This window comes from Eriocheir sinensis, chromosome 55 (assembly GCF_024679095.1).
Source record: "Eriocheir sinensis breed Jianghai 21 chromosome 55, ASM2467909v1, whole genome shotgun sequence".
Lineage (NCBI taxonomy): Eukaryota > Metazoa > Arthropoda > Malacostraca > Decapoda > Varunidae > Eriocheir > Eriocheir sinensis.
This window is the reverse complement of record NC_066563.1, coordinates 5,620,315-5,636,597: the sequence shown is the minus strand read 5'-3', so window position 1 is coordinate 5,636,597 and position 16,283 is coordinate 5,620,315. Positions and strand designations below refer to the sequence as shown.

Here is a 16,283-nt window from a genome sequence, read left to right as displayed (position 1 = left end):
CTCTCTCTCTCTCTCTCAAATATTGGAAAACACTGCATTTCCTGGGGTCAGAAAACATGTGAAGCTGAGCGGGTTTCTTCACGTATAAAAAGACCACTCAGGGTCATATTATTTTCAACCTTACAGCGCCCAAGCACACACACATTTGACAAGGCTTTCGTAGGAGCTTGGGGTATTTCCAGGGGTACTTTAATGACCCTGGTGATAGTCAGACCCTTGTTCCATACCACGAACCTAAGAAAACACTCAGTGTAACCCGATTAATCTCATTTTTGGCCATTGGAAATAGTTGATGTGAGGGGTGGAAGCATCTAACAACACCAACCTGATTTTCTAGCCACTCAGTTAGCCTTAGGGAATAACGGGGCGGAATGGATGTAACGCAGATAGGCGAGAGAAATATTTATTCGTGTATTTATAGTATGACAACGCGAAGGGTGGTAGGTAGATAGCTGTTGGTGGGCTTATTAATAGATAGTCCTTAGTAGCTTGATTATACATATTGAAGAACGAGAAAGGATGTTTGTTTTGTATTATTTCTGATTCGTGATAGTGTTCTGTGATTCGTTTTTCATTTCCTTCCTCTTTTTTTTTTGTCGCATCTACTTGTTAGACTAGTTCTTTTTGTTGTTCTTGTTCGTTCGTCGTTCATCTCTTTTTTTTTTTTTTTTTTTTTCGATTTCCGTTTTTTCATCTTATTTTTTTGCCACTTCTACTACTTCTTGTTATTCTAGTTCTTTTTGTTCTTCTTGTTCGTTCGTCGTTCATCTCTTTTTCTTTCTTTTTCTTTAGTTTTTGTTTTGTTCTTCGATTTTCGTTTTTTCTTCCTCTTTTTTTGCCGCTTCTACTACTTTTTGTTATTCTAGTTCATTTTTGTTCTTTTTGCTCACTCGTCGTTCATATCTTTTTCTTTATTTTTCTTTAGTTTTTTGTTTTGTTCTTCGATTTCCGTTTTTCTTCTTATTTTTTTTGCCGCTTTTGGTCTTCTTGTTCGCTCGTTCAACTTTTTTTTTGTTTGTTGTTGTTGTTGTTGTTGTTCTCGCTAACGGGTCTCTATGAGGTGGACGAGGAGGAAGAGTATAACGCAGCACAAATGTTTACTCTAATTACACCTCTATTTACCTGGGTTATTTAATGGCTCTCAGGTGTTCCCCTTCACCTATAGAACTAGCACTCATCACCTTACTGGCACGTTGAATACCCCATGACCGCAAATGCTACTGAGGTGCTACTGACCTTATTACGTATATACCTACCACCTGTGTGTGTGTGTGTGTGTGTGTGTGTGTGTGTGTGTGTGTGTGTGTGTGTGTGTATTGAGTCCAGTTTGAAATGCCTCGTTTTTTAATCACATTCTGTCATGCGATTTTCTTTTTATTTATGCATACGATTGGCACACACGATTTCATGTGGCAAATCATCCTTTTTTTATCTGTGTGTGTGTGTGTGTGTGTGTGTGTGTGTGTGTGTGTGTGTGTGTCAGCGGTGCCAGATTGTCCTCCTCAGCCTCTTATCTTTCCCGATTTCCGACCTAAAAATGCCTCCTACACCCCAAAAAACAGATTCATTTGCAGTTATCATTGAAATGGTTAATTGTTGATGTCATTTTTGCAATAGTTGTCAGAAATCAGTAAATGCAATATGGTAAATACGACAATCTGGCAACGTTGGTGTGTGTGTGTGTGTGTGTGTGTGTGTGTGTGTGTGTGTGTGTGTGTCAGCGCGCTTCTGATAATCCCTCCCAAATCTCACGTTCGTAGAAAAGACTCGGTGCCCCTGGGATCAAGGTTAATGCATCAGGAGGTTTAGTGATTCACGTCTTGTAATAGAGCGGTGGTGATATCAGCTGGTCTCCGGGTCAGCCTTGTTGCTCACTTCTCCTACAGATACGAATTACATAAAGACAGTCCGAAAGCAGCTGAGGATGTGATATAAAAAAAATCACTATGACCCGTATATAGGAAAAATGTGGAGTTAGTTTTATATATAGAGGTTGTGAAGTCAGTTATAGAAAGATGATATTGTAAGATATAAAAAAAAGACACTTGGATGTTTATATTATTGACGTGGAAGACTTACACGTTTTCTGAGATAACTATACGAAAATTAGATGTTTGTTAGATATAGAAAAGCTGTGATGTCAGATATAGAGTAGCTGGTGATGTTAAGTATAGAGACATTGAATTCTTTTAATATTATATACGTTTATGGAACTGGCTATACAGGGATGTTAATTATATAGAAGCAGTGTGATGTTAGTTATAGAAAGGTTTTGTTTTTAGTTATTTAGAAGTGGTAATGTCAGCTATAGAAAGATGATGTCAATTAGAATATAAACACGTGAGGATTCTTTTAATATACACGTTTATGGAGTTATCTAAAGAAGTTATGTGATGTTAGCGAAAGATGGTTGACAATTATTCAGGAATGGTGATGTCAGATATAGAAAGGTGTGATGAGAGAGTGTGATGTTAGTTATAGGAAGCCTGTGAAGTCATATACAAAGGTGATGTCAGTCATAGAAAGGTGGTGAAGTCAACCTTTAAAAAAATGATGATGTCAGGCAAAGAGGAAGCGAGTTTGACATCACCAGTTATGAGACAGGAAGAGGAAGCAAATAGAGTATATAGCCGTGAGCCTAACAGAGGTGGTGGAACAGGTTGTGTTTACTCTCTCTCTCTCTCTCTCTCTCTCTCTCTCTCTCTCTCTCTCTCTCTCTCTCTCTCTCTCTCCGTTTATCGTACGTCTTCTTCGTTTTCAGTTTTCTTCTTCTTCCTCTTCTTGTTTTCCTCCTCTTCTTTGCTAATTCTACTTGTTGTTTTTCTAGTTCTTTCTTGTTTTTATTTTTTTCGTTCGTCCATTTCTCTTTTTGATTAGTTTCGTTTGTTTTTTGTACCTCTTTTTTTTCTTCATCTTCTTCATCATCATCTTCTTTTCCTTCTTCTTTTTCTTCTTTATCTTCTTCTTTTCTTCTTCTTTATCTTCTTTTTTTCTTCTTTTTCCTCTTCTTCATATCCTTTTTTTATTCATCCTCTTCATCTCTTTGACGTTGGTAGTTCATGTTTTCTTCCTTTTCTCCATTATTCTTCTCATTTTCTTCATCGTTTTCGTTTTCTGTTGCTTCTATTTATATTTTTTCTTCTTTCCATGCTTTCATCTGCTTTGTCGTCTCTTTTTCTTTTAGTTTCCCTCCCGTCCTCCTCATCCTCATCCTCATTCCGTCCTTCTCCTATTCCTCCTCCTCCTTTGTGTTCCTTGCTTGTTCATTATTTTCTCTCGGCTCTCGTCCTTTGAACACACACAGACTCTCACAGAAGCATCCAGCGTGAGGTTCAGATACGTCAAAAGAGTAAAGAAAGGGTTAAGAAGAGGTAAATAAGAAGTAAATATTAGCCTGCACGTCCCACATTTTGCATCTCTTCCTCTCAGGCCTTGGACTTTCAGCTGACTTTCTTTCTCCTCTTTATTTTTCTTTTATTGGGGCTAATGGTGGTGTTGTTAGCCTCGTACATAGGAATACTCATGCTATAGGTTTTTCAAGGAGTTCAAGGCCCTTACACAATGAAAACGTAAAGAAAACAGGAGACTTTGATGTATATATTATGTAGGCTACAATATTTTACCAATTTGCAGTTCTTGCTTTACTCGTAGATTCTATGGCTCGTTAAGATGAATTTTAATTGGGTATGCAAGTATTTGACTCCTGTATAAGGCGACAGATAATGAGTTCCATATTAAAAGGAGAATGTAAACAAAACTAACTACTCATATAAAGAAAAATACTGCAACGGGAGATGCCTAAGAATTGTCACAGATTTAGCGCCAGAGCTGTTTTGATATCCCCTCTCGAATCAGAAGAAGGAAACGCGATATCTACATGGCCTGGCTAAAAGTGATGGCTGTGTTGCTGTGGGGAGCAAGACTAAGGTCGGTATTATAAGATACTTTCGCTTCTCACATCAGCTATTTCTAAAGGTCAAAGTGGGGTCAGTCGGGTTCTAATGAGTGTTTCTTCAGGTTCATGGCACAGAAGAAAGGTCACACTACCACCAGGGTCAAGAATTTAATCCTGGATATGCCCACAACTCCTAGGAAAGCCTTGTCAAATTTGTGTTCTTGGGAGGCGAAATGTCTTTTAATACGAGGCTAAAAGTATGGGGAAGGTTGTATCGTTGGGAGGGCAGGGGTGGCACCGGCGAGCAGGAGGGTACATGCACGGCGGAGCTGGCAACAATGACATCACCCTCTCAGCATTCCTTATCTCTCGTTTTGATCCTGCCGCTCCTTACGCAACGCTCGTGACTGTGAGGGGAGGAAAGACTGAGTGCTTAAGAATGACGCATTACGCTGTTCATCCATTGAAACACCCCGCAGGAAGGAAAAAAAAAGCAAATACATAAGAAGTAAAGCATAAAGAAAAAAGTATTGCGTCATTGATTGTGAATACCTGGTTATGTTTTGTTATCGTATTTGCTCTTATGAAACAGAGAGGAGAGGGGAGTCTTGTGTAAATAATTAGCATACACAAATATTGATTGTTGAGAATATGTGTTTTAGTATCTTATCTCCCTCTTCCGATCTTTGCAATACAGTGTGTGTCAATATGTTTTTACTGAACTACTACATATCAAAACCAGATTTGATTGGTTTTCGTAATATTTTCTTCCCCTCATGTTAGTGAAATTGCAGTGTGTTAAATGTTTCTATAATGAAGTAAGACTTGTTGTGAATACTAGATGATTTCATGCAATCGTATTTTCGTCCCCTTGTAATAGTTAAACTGCAGTGTGTCAATGTCTTTCTATACTGAACTAATAATTGTCAATACTAGATGATTTCACGAGTTATCTGCAATCGTATTTTCGTCCCCTTGTGATAGTTAAACTGCAGTGTGCCAACGTCTTTCTATACTGAACTAATAATTGTCAATACTAAATGATTTCATAAGTTATTTCCAATCGTATTCCCTCCCCTATTACTAGATGACTTCATGCGATATCTTCACTCGTACTTCCTCCCTCTTATGAAAGTTAAATCACAGCGAGTCAGCGTTTATATATAACTCCCTAAGTGGCTGCGTTAACGAGAAAGAAAGAGAAGCTAGAGTCGCTTTCCACAACGCTAATTTCTTTGAACGTAATACAGGGTCGAGAGCTGAAACTCCATAGGCCTTTGTGTGTTTTGTAAAGGCTTCAGTTTCCCGGAGGCGCCCTAACAAGCTGCCTGCGTCCCACCTGTGTTGCCCGGCTTCCCGACACCTGCTGGGGGCCTTAGACGTGTGGACAGGTGTGGCGAAGGGACGGGAGGGATGGAGGGATGGAGAGAAAGAGAGAGGGGGATTGGATAGAGAGATGGAGGGAAGGAAGGAAGGATTGGCTGGCTTGTTCACATCTCCATTCCTCTTGTTTTTACTTCCTTCACTTTGTTTCTTTTTTCTTCTTTCCTCCTCCTCCTTACAGTCTTCCTTGTACGTTTGCCTAAGCCTCCCTTCCTCCATTTCTTATATTTTTTACTACTTGCATTTTACTTCCAACTTTTCTTCCTTCACTTCCTCCTCCTACTTTATCCTCCCATCCTTCCTTTTCTTGTTTTTCTTTTCTTATTTTCTTGCTTTCCTTTTTTGTCTCCATTCTTTCCTCTCCTATGCTTCTTTTCTTTACCTTCTCATGTTTTTTTTTTGTATTATTTCGTCTATCTTTTTATCTTCCGCTTTGCGTCCCCGTTCTGTCTTTTCTTGTCTTTTTTTTCTTATTTCCTAGTCTTTTCTTTTTTCTTTTCTTAAATTTTCCTTCTTTTCATTCATCCTCCCCCTCTTCCATTTTTTTCCCCCTCTTTTTCTTTTTATATCTTCGTTTTTTGCTTCATTTCTGTTGTAACTTTCTCTATTCTCTTCCATCACCACCACCACCACCACCACCACCACCACCACTATCACCACCACCACCACCACCACTATCACCACCACCATCACCACCACCACCATCGACACTTTTACATAAATTAAGAGAAATATAAATCTTTGACCTCCCAGATGACCCACCGTGGCTCCACACACACACACACACACACACACACACACACACACACACACACACACACACACACACGCACCTAGCTGTCACGTTGCAGATTTATCACTTCCGTATTAAAGGATGTGTGTGTGTGTGTGTGTGTGTGTGTGTGTGGATACAGCGAACACAACATCATCTTTCAGTGTGTTGTGTGTTTAGAATGAATGTGTGTTGTTACCTAAGTGAGTCGTGATCGTTGTCAGTGGGGATCGATCTGAACAATTACAATAAAGTCACGTTCAATCCCCCCCTCCCCCCCCTCCCCCCCGGAAGACGAAAGGGATAACACACCCACCCACCCCACACACACACACACACACACACACACACACACACACACACACACACACACACACACACACAGATGATGACCACAAAGCAAAGAACGAGGAGGAGGACGACGACGGAGACAAATGGACAAAAACAGAAAAAAAACGAGGAAAAGAATAGACAAAATTATAGACAAACGAACAAACACAGGCACAAACAGGCAGGCAGAGAAAGAAGCAACGACACACACACACACACACACACACACACACACACACACACACACACACACACACACACACACACACACACACACACACACACAAACACACACGCACCTATAGCACAAAGGTTTCAGTTCACAGGAAAAAGAATGATGTAGTATTTATAGCAAGAAAACGCATTGGTATGGTTTCTGTTCCTTTAAGCCTCTGAAACCAAATATGAGTCACGCAAAAACACACACACACAATAAACATAAACACACAGGAAAGTTCTAGATGAGAGAATACGCAGATAGTTTCAGTAGATTGAGTTTCCGTTGTTTCAGTTTCCCTTGACCCTCTTGGCTGTACGTCGCTTGTATTTTTTTTATAGTGGTATGTCATTAAGTAGAAATCGTTTGGTGAGAAAGGTGATGGCCGGTACGAGATATCACCACCACCATCATTACCACCATTACCACCAACACCATTACCAATATACCACTTTTTCTTCTCTTAGTTCCATGGTCAGTAAGGGAAGGGAAGGAAGGAGGAAAGACCAAAAACGAGAAGGGAAAGGAGGAGACATACGATATATAAAGAAGGAAGGAAGAGAGAAAAGGAAAGAGTAAAATAAAATAAATGAGAGAGAGAGAGAGAGAGAGAGAGAGAGAGAGAGAGAGAGAGAGAGAGAGAGAGAGAGAGAGAGAGAGAGAGAGAGAGAGAGAGAGAGAGAGAGAGAGAGAGAGAGAGAGAGAGAGAGAGAGAACTACGCACATCTTATCTTTCTTTTCACTCTTCCTGTCTCTAACCAAGGAAATATTTGAAGCCTTATAGTCTCTCTCTCTCTCTCTCTCTCTCTCTCTCTCTCTCTCTCTCTCTCTCTCTCTCTCTCTCTCTCTCTCTCTCTCTCTCTCTCTCTCTCTTAATTTCCTTTTTTCTCGCTTGCAATGAAACGTGAATTCATTTGGACATTTTCAGGTTTTTGCTTCATTCCTTTGTATCAAAAAGAAAGTGGTGAGAGTGACGATGACTCCTCCGTTTTCTTCTTTATCTCTCTCTCTTTCTCTCTCTTTCTTACCTGTAATTTTCTTCGTCATCTTTATCTTTCTCTTTTTAGTGGAATCGTCTTCTTCATCTTTAGTATTACCTTCGCGAGCTTTCCCTAACGAGACCAAGATTAGCCCCGTGTTTTCTTCTTTATATCTCTCTTTCTCTTCTTACCTGTAATCACCCTCGTCATCTTTAGTGTTACCTTCGCAAGCTTTCCCTAATGACCTAAAGAAGGGCCTCGCGTAGTGTGAAGTTCCTCCAGTTAGAAAGCACGAGGAGGGAAGCGAGGAGTGAGTGACCAAGGCGGTGGTGGTTTTAATTGGCCTGGTTAATGGCTCTCTTTAGTGTCTCCCGCCCCCTCCTCACACCCTCCTCATGGCCTATTTTCACACGCTGCGGACGGCCAAGGCTTAGTGATGCCCCGTTACATGTCTCTTATCTCACTTCCATTCCTGGCTCGAGTTTTTATTGTGATTTTTTGTTTCTTCCTCAGGTGAGACTCGTGGGCAGGTGTTGGAGTGTGTTGGTGTCTCGTGAAGGCTGCTGCAGCGTCGCCGGCACTCACACACACAGCAGGCCCAGTGAAAGTGAGTCATTATAACCTCTTCATGTGTTTGTGTGTGTGTGTGTGTGTCCCGAGGGTGCCGCCGTAGGGTCTGTCTGCCCCCCAGCGCTGCGCCGCCAGTATCCGCCGTCGCCTTTTCCCAGCTTTCCCCCACGTGAAAGTCAGCTGTTTTTATCGCCTGCAAACTTGACATTCACGAGAGGCGTCCAGGGGCAGCCAGGCGCGGGATTGTGCAGATGAGCTAAGCCAAGGGACGCTGAGGGGCTCCTTGGCTGCTAGATAGTAACGCCTCATTTCCTTCCTATCTGTGTCCTTATACTCACACACACCGTTACTATTTACAAGGCTCATACCACTCGTGTTGATGGTTATTAGCCTGGTAGCAGCGGGGATCATGTTACTTAATGGTCCCTCTAAGCGAGAAAAATGAGAAAAAATCATCATCCACACAAACCATTTCATAATATATATCAAAGCATTTGTGATCAGTTTGTATCATCTTTTTAGGGGGGTTTATATCATGGCACAAATTTGGCCCATCGCTGCTGCACGGTAAAGCCACAAATTTGGTCCGTCACTGCTACCGGGTTAGTCTCGTTCTATCATCATTTACATCGTCTTGTTATCCATGGCGCTGCTTTCATCTGTGTATGGGTAGTGGACTTCCTAGTCGTGTTAAAGGTTCCGTACGTCTTTTATCTCTTTTATGTCTCTTCCACATTCCCCCCTGCCATCTTGTCCTCAACGCTCCGGCCATCTGCTGCTGTGGGTTCTGGACTTGTTTGGTATGATGAACCCTTTGCCACTGGAGTCAGTAATCAAGGGGTAGAGGCGCGTAGGTGTAGCTCAGGACCCTCGGAGTGTAATCCAGGACTATTCTTCAAACCTTTCTCTCTGCATTATTGTTTCATTTCCTGTATTACCCTCACCACCTAGTTATCACTCACTTGACAGTACTAAGAGCAGTGTGCTTTCCGCCGGTTGATGTTATCTGTTCGTGAAGTGGCGACCAAGTGCAGAGGCGTGAGTCGTGCTACAAAGAACACACGTCAAACACCTGAGAATAAAGTCCTTATTTTCAGACGCTTTCGGCTCTCACAACAAGTATTTATAAAGGCCATAAAGGAGATTAGTCGGGTTCTCATGAGTGTTTTTGACATTTATGGTGCAGAGGTCTTGTCAAACTATCACTATAGGCTCATAAAACTACTCATGGAAACACCCCACAGCGACCTCTACGAAAGCCACATCAAACGTGAATGTGTAAATCCCCCCTAATGAAAGTTTGAGAACATAAGACTAATGACCATAATTCGAAAAATCTCGGAGCCCAAGCACACATTTGACAAGGCTTTCTTTGGAGTTTTGGGCATTTCCAGAGGTAGTTTTATGATCCCTCTGGTAGTTTGATCATTCTTTTGTGCCATGAACTTACAGAAACACTCATTAGAACGCGAGTGATCTCCTTTTCGGCCTTTGTAAGTAGTTGATATGGTGTGTGGAAGCGTCTGAGAACATGGGACCAAGACGCGGGTCACCTCTCTCCGTGGGTGTTGCTGGGCGGGTCCTGGGCCGGCACGCGTTGGTGGCTGTGACTCACTCCTGTATCGTTGTTGTGCTCTGGTGACGCCTAGACTTGGTGCTCTGATACCTACACCGATAATACCGATACCCAGCTGGAGAGGTCAAAGGGGACAGGCTGAATTGGCGACTTTCACTTAATATAACTTTCTCGATGTGCCGCGAGAGCAGAGAAAGCATTTATATTACTAGACTATAATGATAACTAATGGTTTATAAGAGGGGAGGAGGAGGATGAACGGTCTGGTTATGGAGGATTTTCACTTAGTAACGATTGTAGTGTGTTGTGAACGAGGGCAGATCTGTTTTGAAGAATATATATTGAATAAGGCGAGATAGAGATTTGCTTCCACTTGAGAGCCCTTTAACTTTGGTGGAGCTAAGATCGGTACTGTCAGACGCTTCCACGCTTCCACCCTTCACATCAACTATTTCCAAATGCCAAAAAGTAGGTCAATCAGGTTCTAATGAATGTTTCCTTAAGTCCATGGTACAGAACAATGGCTAAACTACCAGAGGGGTCATAAAACTACCCCTGGAATGTCCAAAACTCCTATGAAAGCCTTGTCAAATATGTATGCTTGGGCGCCAAAATGTTTGAGAATATGACCCAACACCGAACACAATATAATATAACAGCAGGTTGATACTAGGGAGGATAGAACAGTCTTTTAAAACAGCAGGTTGATATTAGGGAGGTAGGACATTCTTTTAAAACAGCAGGTTGATATTAGGGAGAAAAGGACAGCCTGGAATCAGCGACTTAACGTAATGAGGGGCTCAGTATCCCATTTTGAAGGCAATAACTCATGATAGAGGGTTAATGACTAGTGACATATTCCCACGGTCGGCTGGTCTCACGCCGTCGGCCTCATCAGCTGGGAAACTTAATTAACCTAGCGACATGCCCCACTGCCTCACCGCCGCCGCCGCCGCCTCAGGTAACTTTCCCCGCCGGTAGTCAGGTGTCCGAGGGGGTGACTGTCTCTCGTCTCGTTAAGTTGATGGCGGCGAGCAAGGTGGTGCTGGCCGTCACGTTCCTCAACTCTCCCCCCGCACGCCACGTCATGTCGCTCGTGGCTTTGTATACTCACTACTAACAACACTCGCGGAAGTTTGAGAAGGCGACAAGAGCGGCAGGCAACGTGCGGAAGACAGAAGGAAGGGTGTGGTAGGAAGGGACGCCCGGGGGAAACAGGAAATTCTCATGTCCAGATTTTTAAACGTATCTTGTTCTCATTGCGACTATTTTCCAAGACCACAGAGAAGATTAGCAGGGTTTTCTTGGGTGCTTTTCCCGTGCAAGATGCAGATGTCGGGTAAAACAAACAGCAGGATCACAAAACATTGAAATCCCAGAAGCCTCTACGAAAGGCTTTTTAAACTGGCGAACTGATGCGCGGATACGTTTAAGAATACGGGCTTCAAGCATTTCGGGGCTTACACACTCGTATTTGACAAGGCTTTCGTCGAGGGTGTGTTAGTATCTCCAATAGTTAGCTTTATGAGCCTAGTGATAGTTTGACAAGGCTTTCATCGAGGCTGTTAGTATCTCCAATAGTTAGTTTTATGAGCCTAGTGATAGTTTGACAAGGCTTTCATCGAGGCTGTTAGTATCTCCAATAGTTAGTTTTATGAGCCTAGTGATAGTTTGACAAGGCTTCTGCGCTATGAATGTGACAAAAAACACGCATGAGAACCCAACTAGACTCCTTTGTGGCCCTGATAAATTTATGTTGTGAGTCGAAAGCGTCTGAGAATTCGGACGTGACAATATGCTGAGGCTCTCGCAAGACGAAAGAGAGGTAGGAGTGAGAGGCAGGAACACCGGATGAAAACGGAAGGTGGTAACATGCGGGAAAGAAGAGAGGGAGGAGGAGGAGGGTTGGTGTAGGGGTAGACAGGCGGCGTGCATGCAAGAATCTCATCACGTAGGTAGAGAGAGAGAAGGGAGTGGCGGTAACCAGAAGCTCTCGTGTAGAAAGACTAAGGAAGAGGGAGGAATTAAGGGGGGTAAGTGAGGATTGGGGACACTGAGGAAGGAGGAAGGGGGTAGGTAGAAGCTGGGGGACGGTGTACATGCAAGGCTCTCATCGCTCTCTCTAGGAAGTTGACCGGATGAGTGAGTGAGTAATGTTATGCGGCAGAACCTGATTTTTACGTCGCCGAGAGAAATCTGAGCCGCTCCCATGACTCTTTCCTGACCCAATGCAGCCGCAACTCAACGCCAACCAACTAACCAGCTTCCTGTGTGTCTCGTCTCTCGCTCACTTCCTATCACGATGCGCCGTTTAAAGCCCGGAAACAGCAGCCAGCCCACACAAAGCCGCCCGCAGGAAGAGACCCTCCCAGCACGGGGGAATACAAAGCTCTTGAGGTAATCACCGGTGTGCTAATTCTGTTTACGGCGAGGACGCGGTGTGAGGGTAATGAGAGGGCGTATAATTGAGACATAACAGCCTGCCGGAGCTCTCAGATGTGTAAATTAGATACTTTGTGCGGTAAACCTGAAATCATATGGTTGGTATTCTTAGACGTTTCCACCTCTCACATTACCTGTTTCCAAAGGGCAAAAAGGAGATTAGTTGGGTCCTCAATTCTCATGTGTGTTCTTTTAGGTTCATGGCACAGAGGAAGGGCCAGACTACCACCAGGGCCATTAAACTACTCCTGAAAATCCCCACAACTTCCTCACATCAACTATTTTCAAAGGCCAAAAAAGAAGATCAGTCGGGTCCTCGTGAGTGTTCTTTTAGGTTCATGGCACAGAGGAAGGGTCAGATTACCACCAGGGCCATTAAACTACCCTTGGATATGCCCACAACTCCTACGAAAGTCTTGTTAAATATGTGTGCTTGGGCGACGAAATGTTTAAGAATATGGCGCAGTATATCCTAATGCACTCACGCTAAGGTATATCAAGACACTTTATGCATGAGTTATAATTGAACGCCATGTGAGATGTGACTACCGCTTTTACATTATCACCGCACTCCTTGATCCCACCGCCTCATAACCTTGCGCTTTCTTCCTTCCTTCCTGCTTTCCTTCTCTTCCTCGTCATTCTCAGGGAAACTTGCACCCACAGTCACGTCCGCGGCCTCGAGCACTGCCGGAAAGCGCTGGACTCGTGTCTCTCCCACAGTTTTCCGCCTATGCGTGACAAACTTTCTCGGAGGATGAAGAGTCTGGCTTTGGCTATTATAAAGTGACTATACATTTATCATCAATATTGGTTATCTATCCTTATATCAATCTGTGTATTGATCACGACAATAAGGATAAGATATGGACTTGGACAGGTCATATCATGTTAATAAGTGATAACATAAACAAAAAAAAGTAAAAATAGTTCTTTAGATAAGGTAAAGTTGGGGACATACGCTTTAGCTTCGCATGACCTCAGTGTTCACTTCAGTCACATTACCCCTTGAGTCTGTGCCCGCTCTAACTATTTATATGCTTTTTTTTCATAATTTCAGATGTATATCGTTCACTTTGTATAGATTCAACTCGCACCAACAGCAAGAGTTAGTAGATCATTGATATCTCCTTCAGTTTCACTCGTAGGCTTGTCTTCTAAAGGGGCTATTACACTGGACAAATTTTCCGTGGATCTTCAGTCAAACCACGATTTCCGCTGGCGTGGTTCTCATTTGTTTCTTCTTATTGCTGCTGATGATGATGGTGAGTAATACCGTCGTCCTTCGTTGAAATCTACCGTAGCTTTGGAAGATCGTGGACACGTCAGAAAACCACGCAGCGGAGATCGTGGTTTGACTGAAGATCCACGAAAAATTTGCCCAGTGTAATACGACCATAAGGCCCAAGATCGGCATTGTCAGACGATTCCTCCTCTCACATCAACTATTTCCAAAGGCCAAAATAGAGTTAGCTAATCGGGTTCTCATGAGTGTTTCTTTAGGTTCATGGTACAGAAGAAGGGTCAGACTACCACCAGGGTCATAAAACTACCCCTTGAAATGCCCACACAACTCCTACGAAAGCTTTGTCAAATATGTGTTTATTAGGTTCATGATATAGAAGAAGGGTCAAAATACTATCCCTAGAAATGCCCCCTCTACTCCCACGAAAGGCTTGTCAGATATGAGTTTTTTTAGGTTTATGGTATAGAAGGAGAGTCAGACAACCACCATGGTAATAAAACTACCCCTGGAAATACTTACAATACCTACGAAAAGCTTGTCAAATATGTGTTTATTAGGTTCATGGTATAGAAGAAGGGTCAAAATACTATCCCTGGAAATGCCCCCTCTTCTCCCACGAAAGACTTGTCAAATATGAGCTTTTTTTAGGCTTATGGTATAGAAGAAGAGTCAGACTACCACCAGGGTCATAAAACTACCCCTTGAAATGCCCACACAACTCCTACGAAACCCTTGTCAAATTTGTGTATACCAGGGTGACGAAATGTTTAATGAGAATAATAAGTAACAAGGGTCGTGTGATGTTAACTAAGCCGCCTTTGAAATTATACGCACTTAACCCATGAAATTAGATCTGAGTGTCTCGTTTTCTTCATCTTCCGGAGCGTGAGGGAAAAAATGATGAGTCTTAAGTTCATTGTCGCCACTTCCTCTACACTTCGATGAACCCTTCTGCACCCACACCCTTCGGAGAGAGAGAGACTAACAAATAGCCATGTAAACTGAGGATATATGGAAGAAAACAACTAAAACAGATGAGAGAGAGAGAGAGAGAGAGAGAGAGAGAGAGAGAGAGAGAGAGACGTGGTTGCACTGTAAACAAATCCACTCTCTCAAGCACACACGATCACGTTTACACACACACACACACCTGTCTTGCCTGCATGACGAAAGAGTCCATAAGAGAGAGAGAGAGAGTTGTCAGTAATTAGTCACTTTCCTTATAAATTAAAGTACACACACACACACACACACACACACACACACACACACACACACACATACACAAATACACTCAATCAACTACGCATTTCCTCCTTCCCACTCTCTCTCTCTCTCTCTCTCTCTCTCTCTCTCTCTCTCTCTCTCTCTCTCTCTCTATCTATCTATCTATCTATCTATCTATCTATCTATCTCTATCTATCTATCTATCTATCTGTCTCACTCCTCCTCTTCCTCCTCAATAAGTGAACAGGAAGACAAGTAGGAAGAGAGAGAGAAAGAGAACAATCGTAAGTAATAGAAGCAAACAGAGGGAGAAAGAGGCTCATTGTGTCGGGAGGGCGGAAGTAGTGTAGAGAAGGCCACCTAGGAGCAGCCGACAGGTGGAAGAGGCAGGTGAGGGCGGGGAGGGAGGAAAGGAGGGAGGAGGAAGAGAGGGGAAAGGGGGGGAAGCAGGCACGTGAGAGGCGTTATCTCTTCGGGGATGGGGAGGAGGAAGCGTGTGTGTGTGTGTGTGTGTGCGTGTGTTATAGGGATGCATGGACACTAGATATGTTTGTTTATTTGTTTTCAATAGTGGAGTTTGTTTGATTTATGTTAACACTACCACCCAAAAAAAAAATAGAAAGTCTTGTCAATTATACACAGAGAAGACAAGCAAAGGAACAATAGGGAAATAGGAAAAAAAAGTAAAATTGTAAAATAGGAAAAAATAGGAAAAAAAAAACTAACGAAATAAACTCATAAACATCACAACATCGAAGTCTCTTATCATCACACACACACACACACACACACACACACACACACACACACACACACACACACACACACACACACACACAATTATTTCACATTCCCTCTCAACTTACCTAAAGCAATTACCCTGACCAACATCTGTAAAGCCACAAGGACTCATCAAACCAGGTGTAAAATAGCAACAAAGAAAGTGGGAAAAAATTAACGAGACAAAGAACCGCATTCACACGCTCACGACAAAGGGAAACAGCGCAAAAATGTTCCCCAATAGAATTAACTCGTATACACAGTGCAACCCGTTTTCCTTTCATAACTGCATAGGGAAAGTCTGCATTGGAAGGGGAAGAGGAAGGAAGAGGGGAGGGGACAAACCATGGGTGACATCACTAATATCCCGAACATCTTCACTCCTTCATCGCCATTCCCTATTCCCTTGACAACTCGCTAATACTCCATCGATTATACGTAGGTCGGTTTTATAAGACACTCTCGATTCTTACATCACCTATTTCCAAAGGTCAAAGAGGGGATCAATTGTGTTCTAATTGAGTGTTTTCTTAGGTTCACGGTATAGAAGAAGGGTCAAAGTACCACCAGGCTCATAAAACTGCTTCTGGAAACGCCCGAAACTCCTATGAAAGCCTTGGCAAATATGTGAACTCGAGCGACGAAATGTTTTAAAATACGACCCATAGTCTAAGCTCTCCCTTACTATAAAAAGGATGTCAGTTTATACCACCTAAAAAAAAGCAACGGCATCTTCTAGACCGATTTCCACCTTCAATGAACTTCACACCTACCTCGTTTCCAGTCGATCGTAGTCTAATCTCTCCCTTACTAAAAAGAAATATACTAATTACGCAAACTCATTTTACCAACCCCCCACAAAACA

The 16,283-nt window shown here is 42.7% G+C and overlaps 1 protein-coding gene across 2 annotated transcripts in view; it reads left to right on the top strand.

The window, feature by feature from the left end:
• LOC126983964 (uncharacterized) overlaps nt 1-16,283 on the top strand; it is a 72,776-nt gene that overhangs the window by 2,382 nt on the left and 54,111 nt on the right. The window contains exon 1 of one of the 2 annotated variants that reach the window (XM_050837237.1): nt 8,106-8,184. The exons of the other annotated variant lie outside the window; for it this stretch is intronic. The gene's annotated coding sequence lies outside the window, so the exon portion shown is untranslated. Of the gene's footprint in view, nt 1-8,105; nt 8,185-16,283 lie in introns of those variants that run through there. 2 annotated transcript variants of the gene reach the window in all.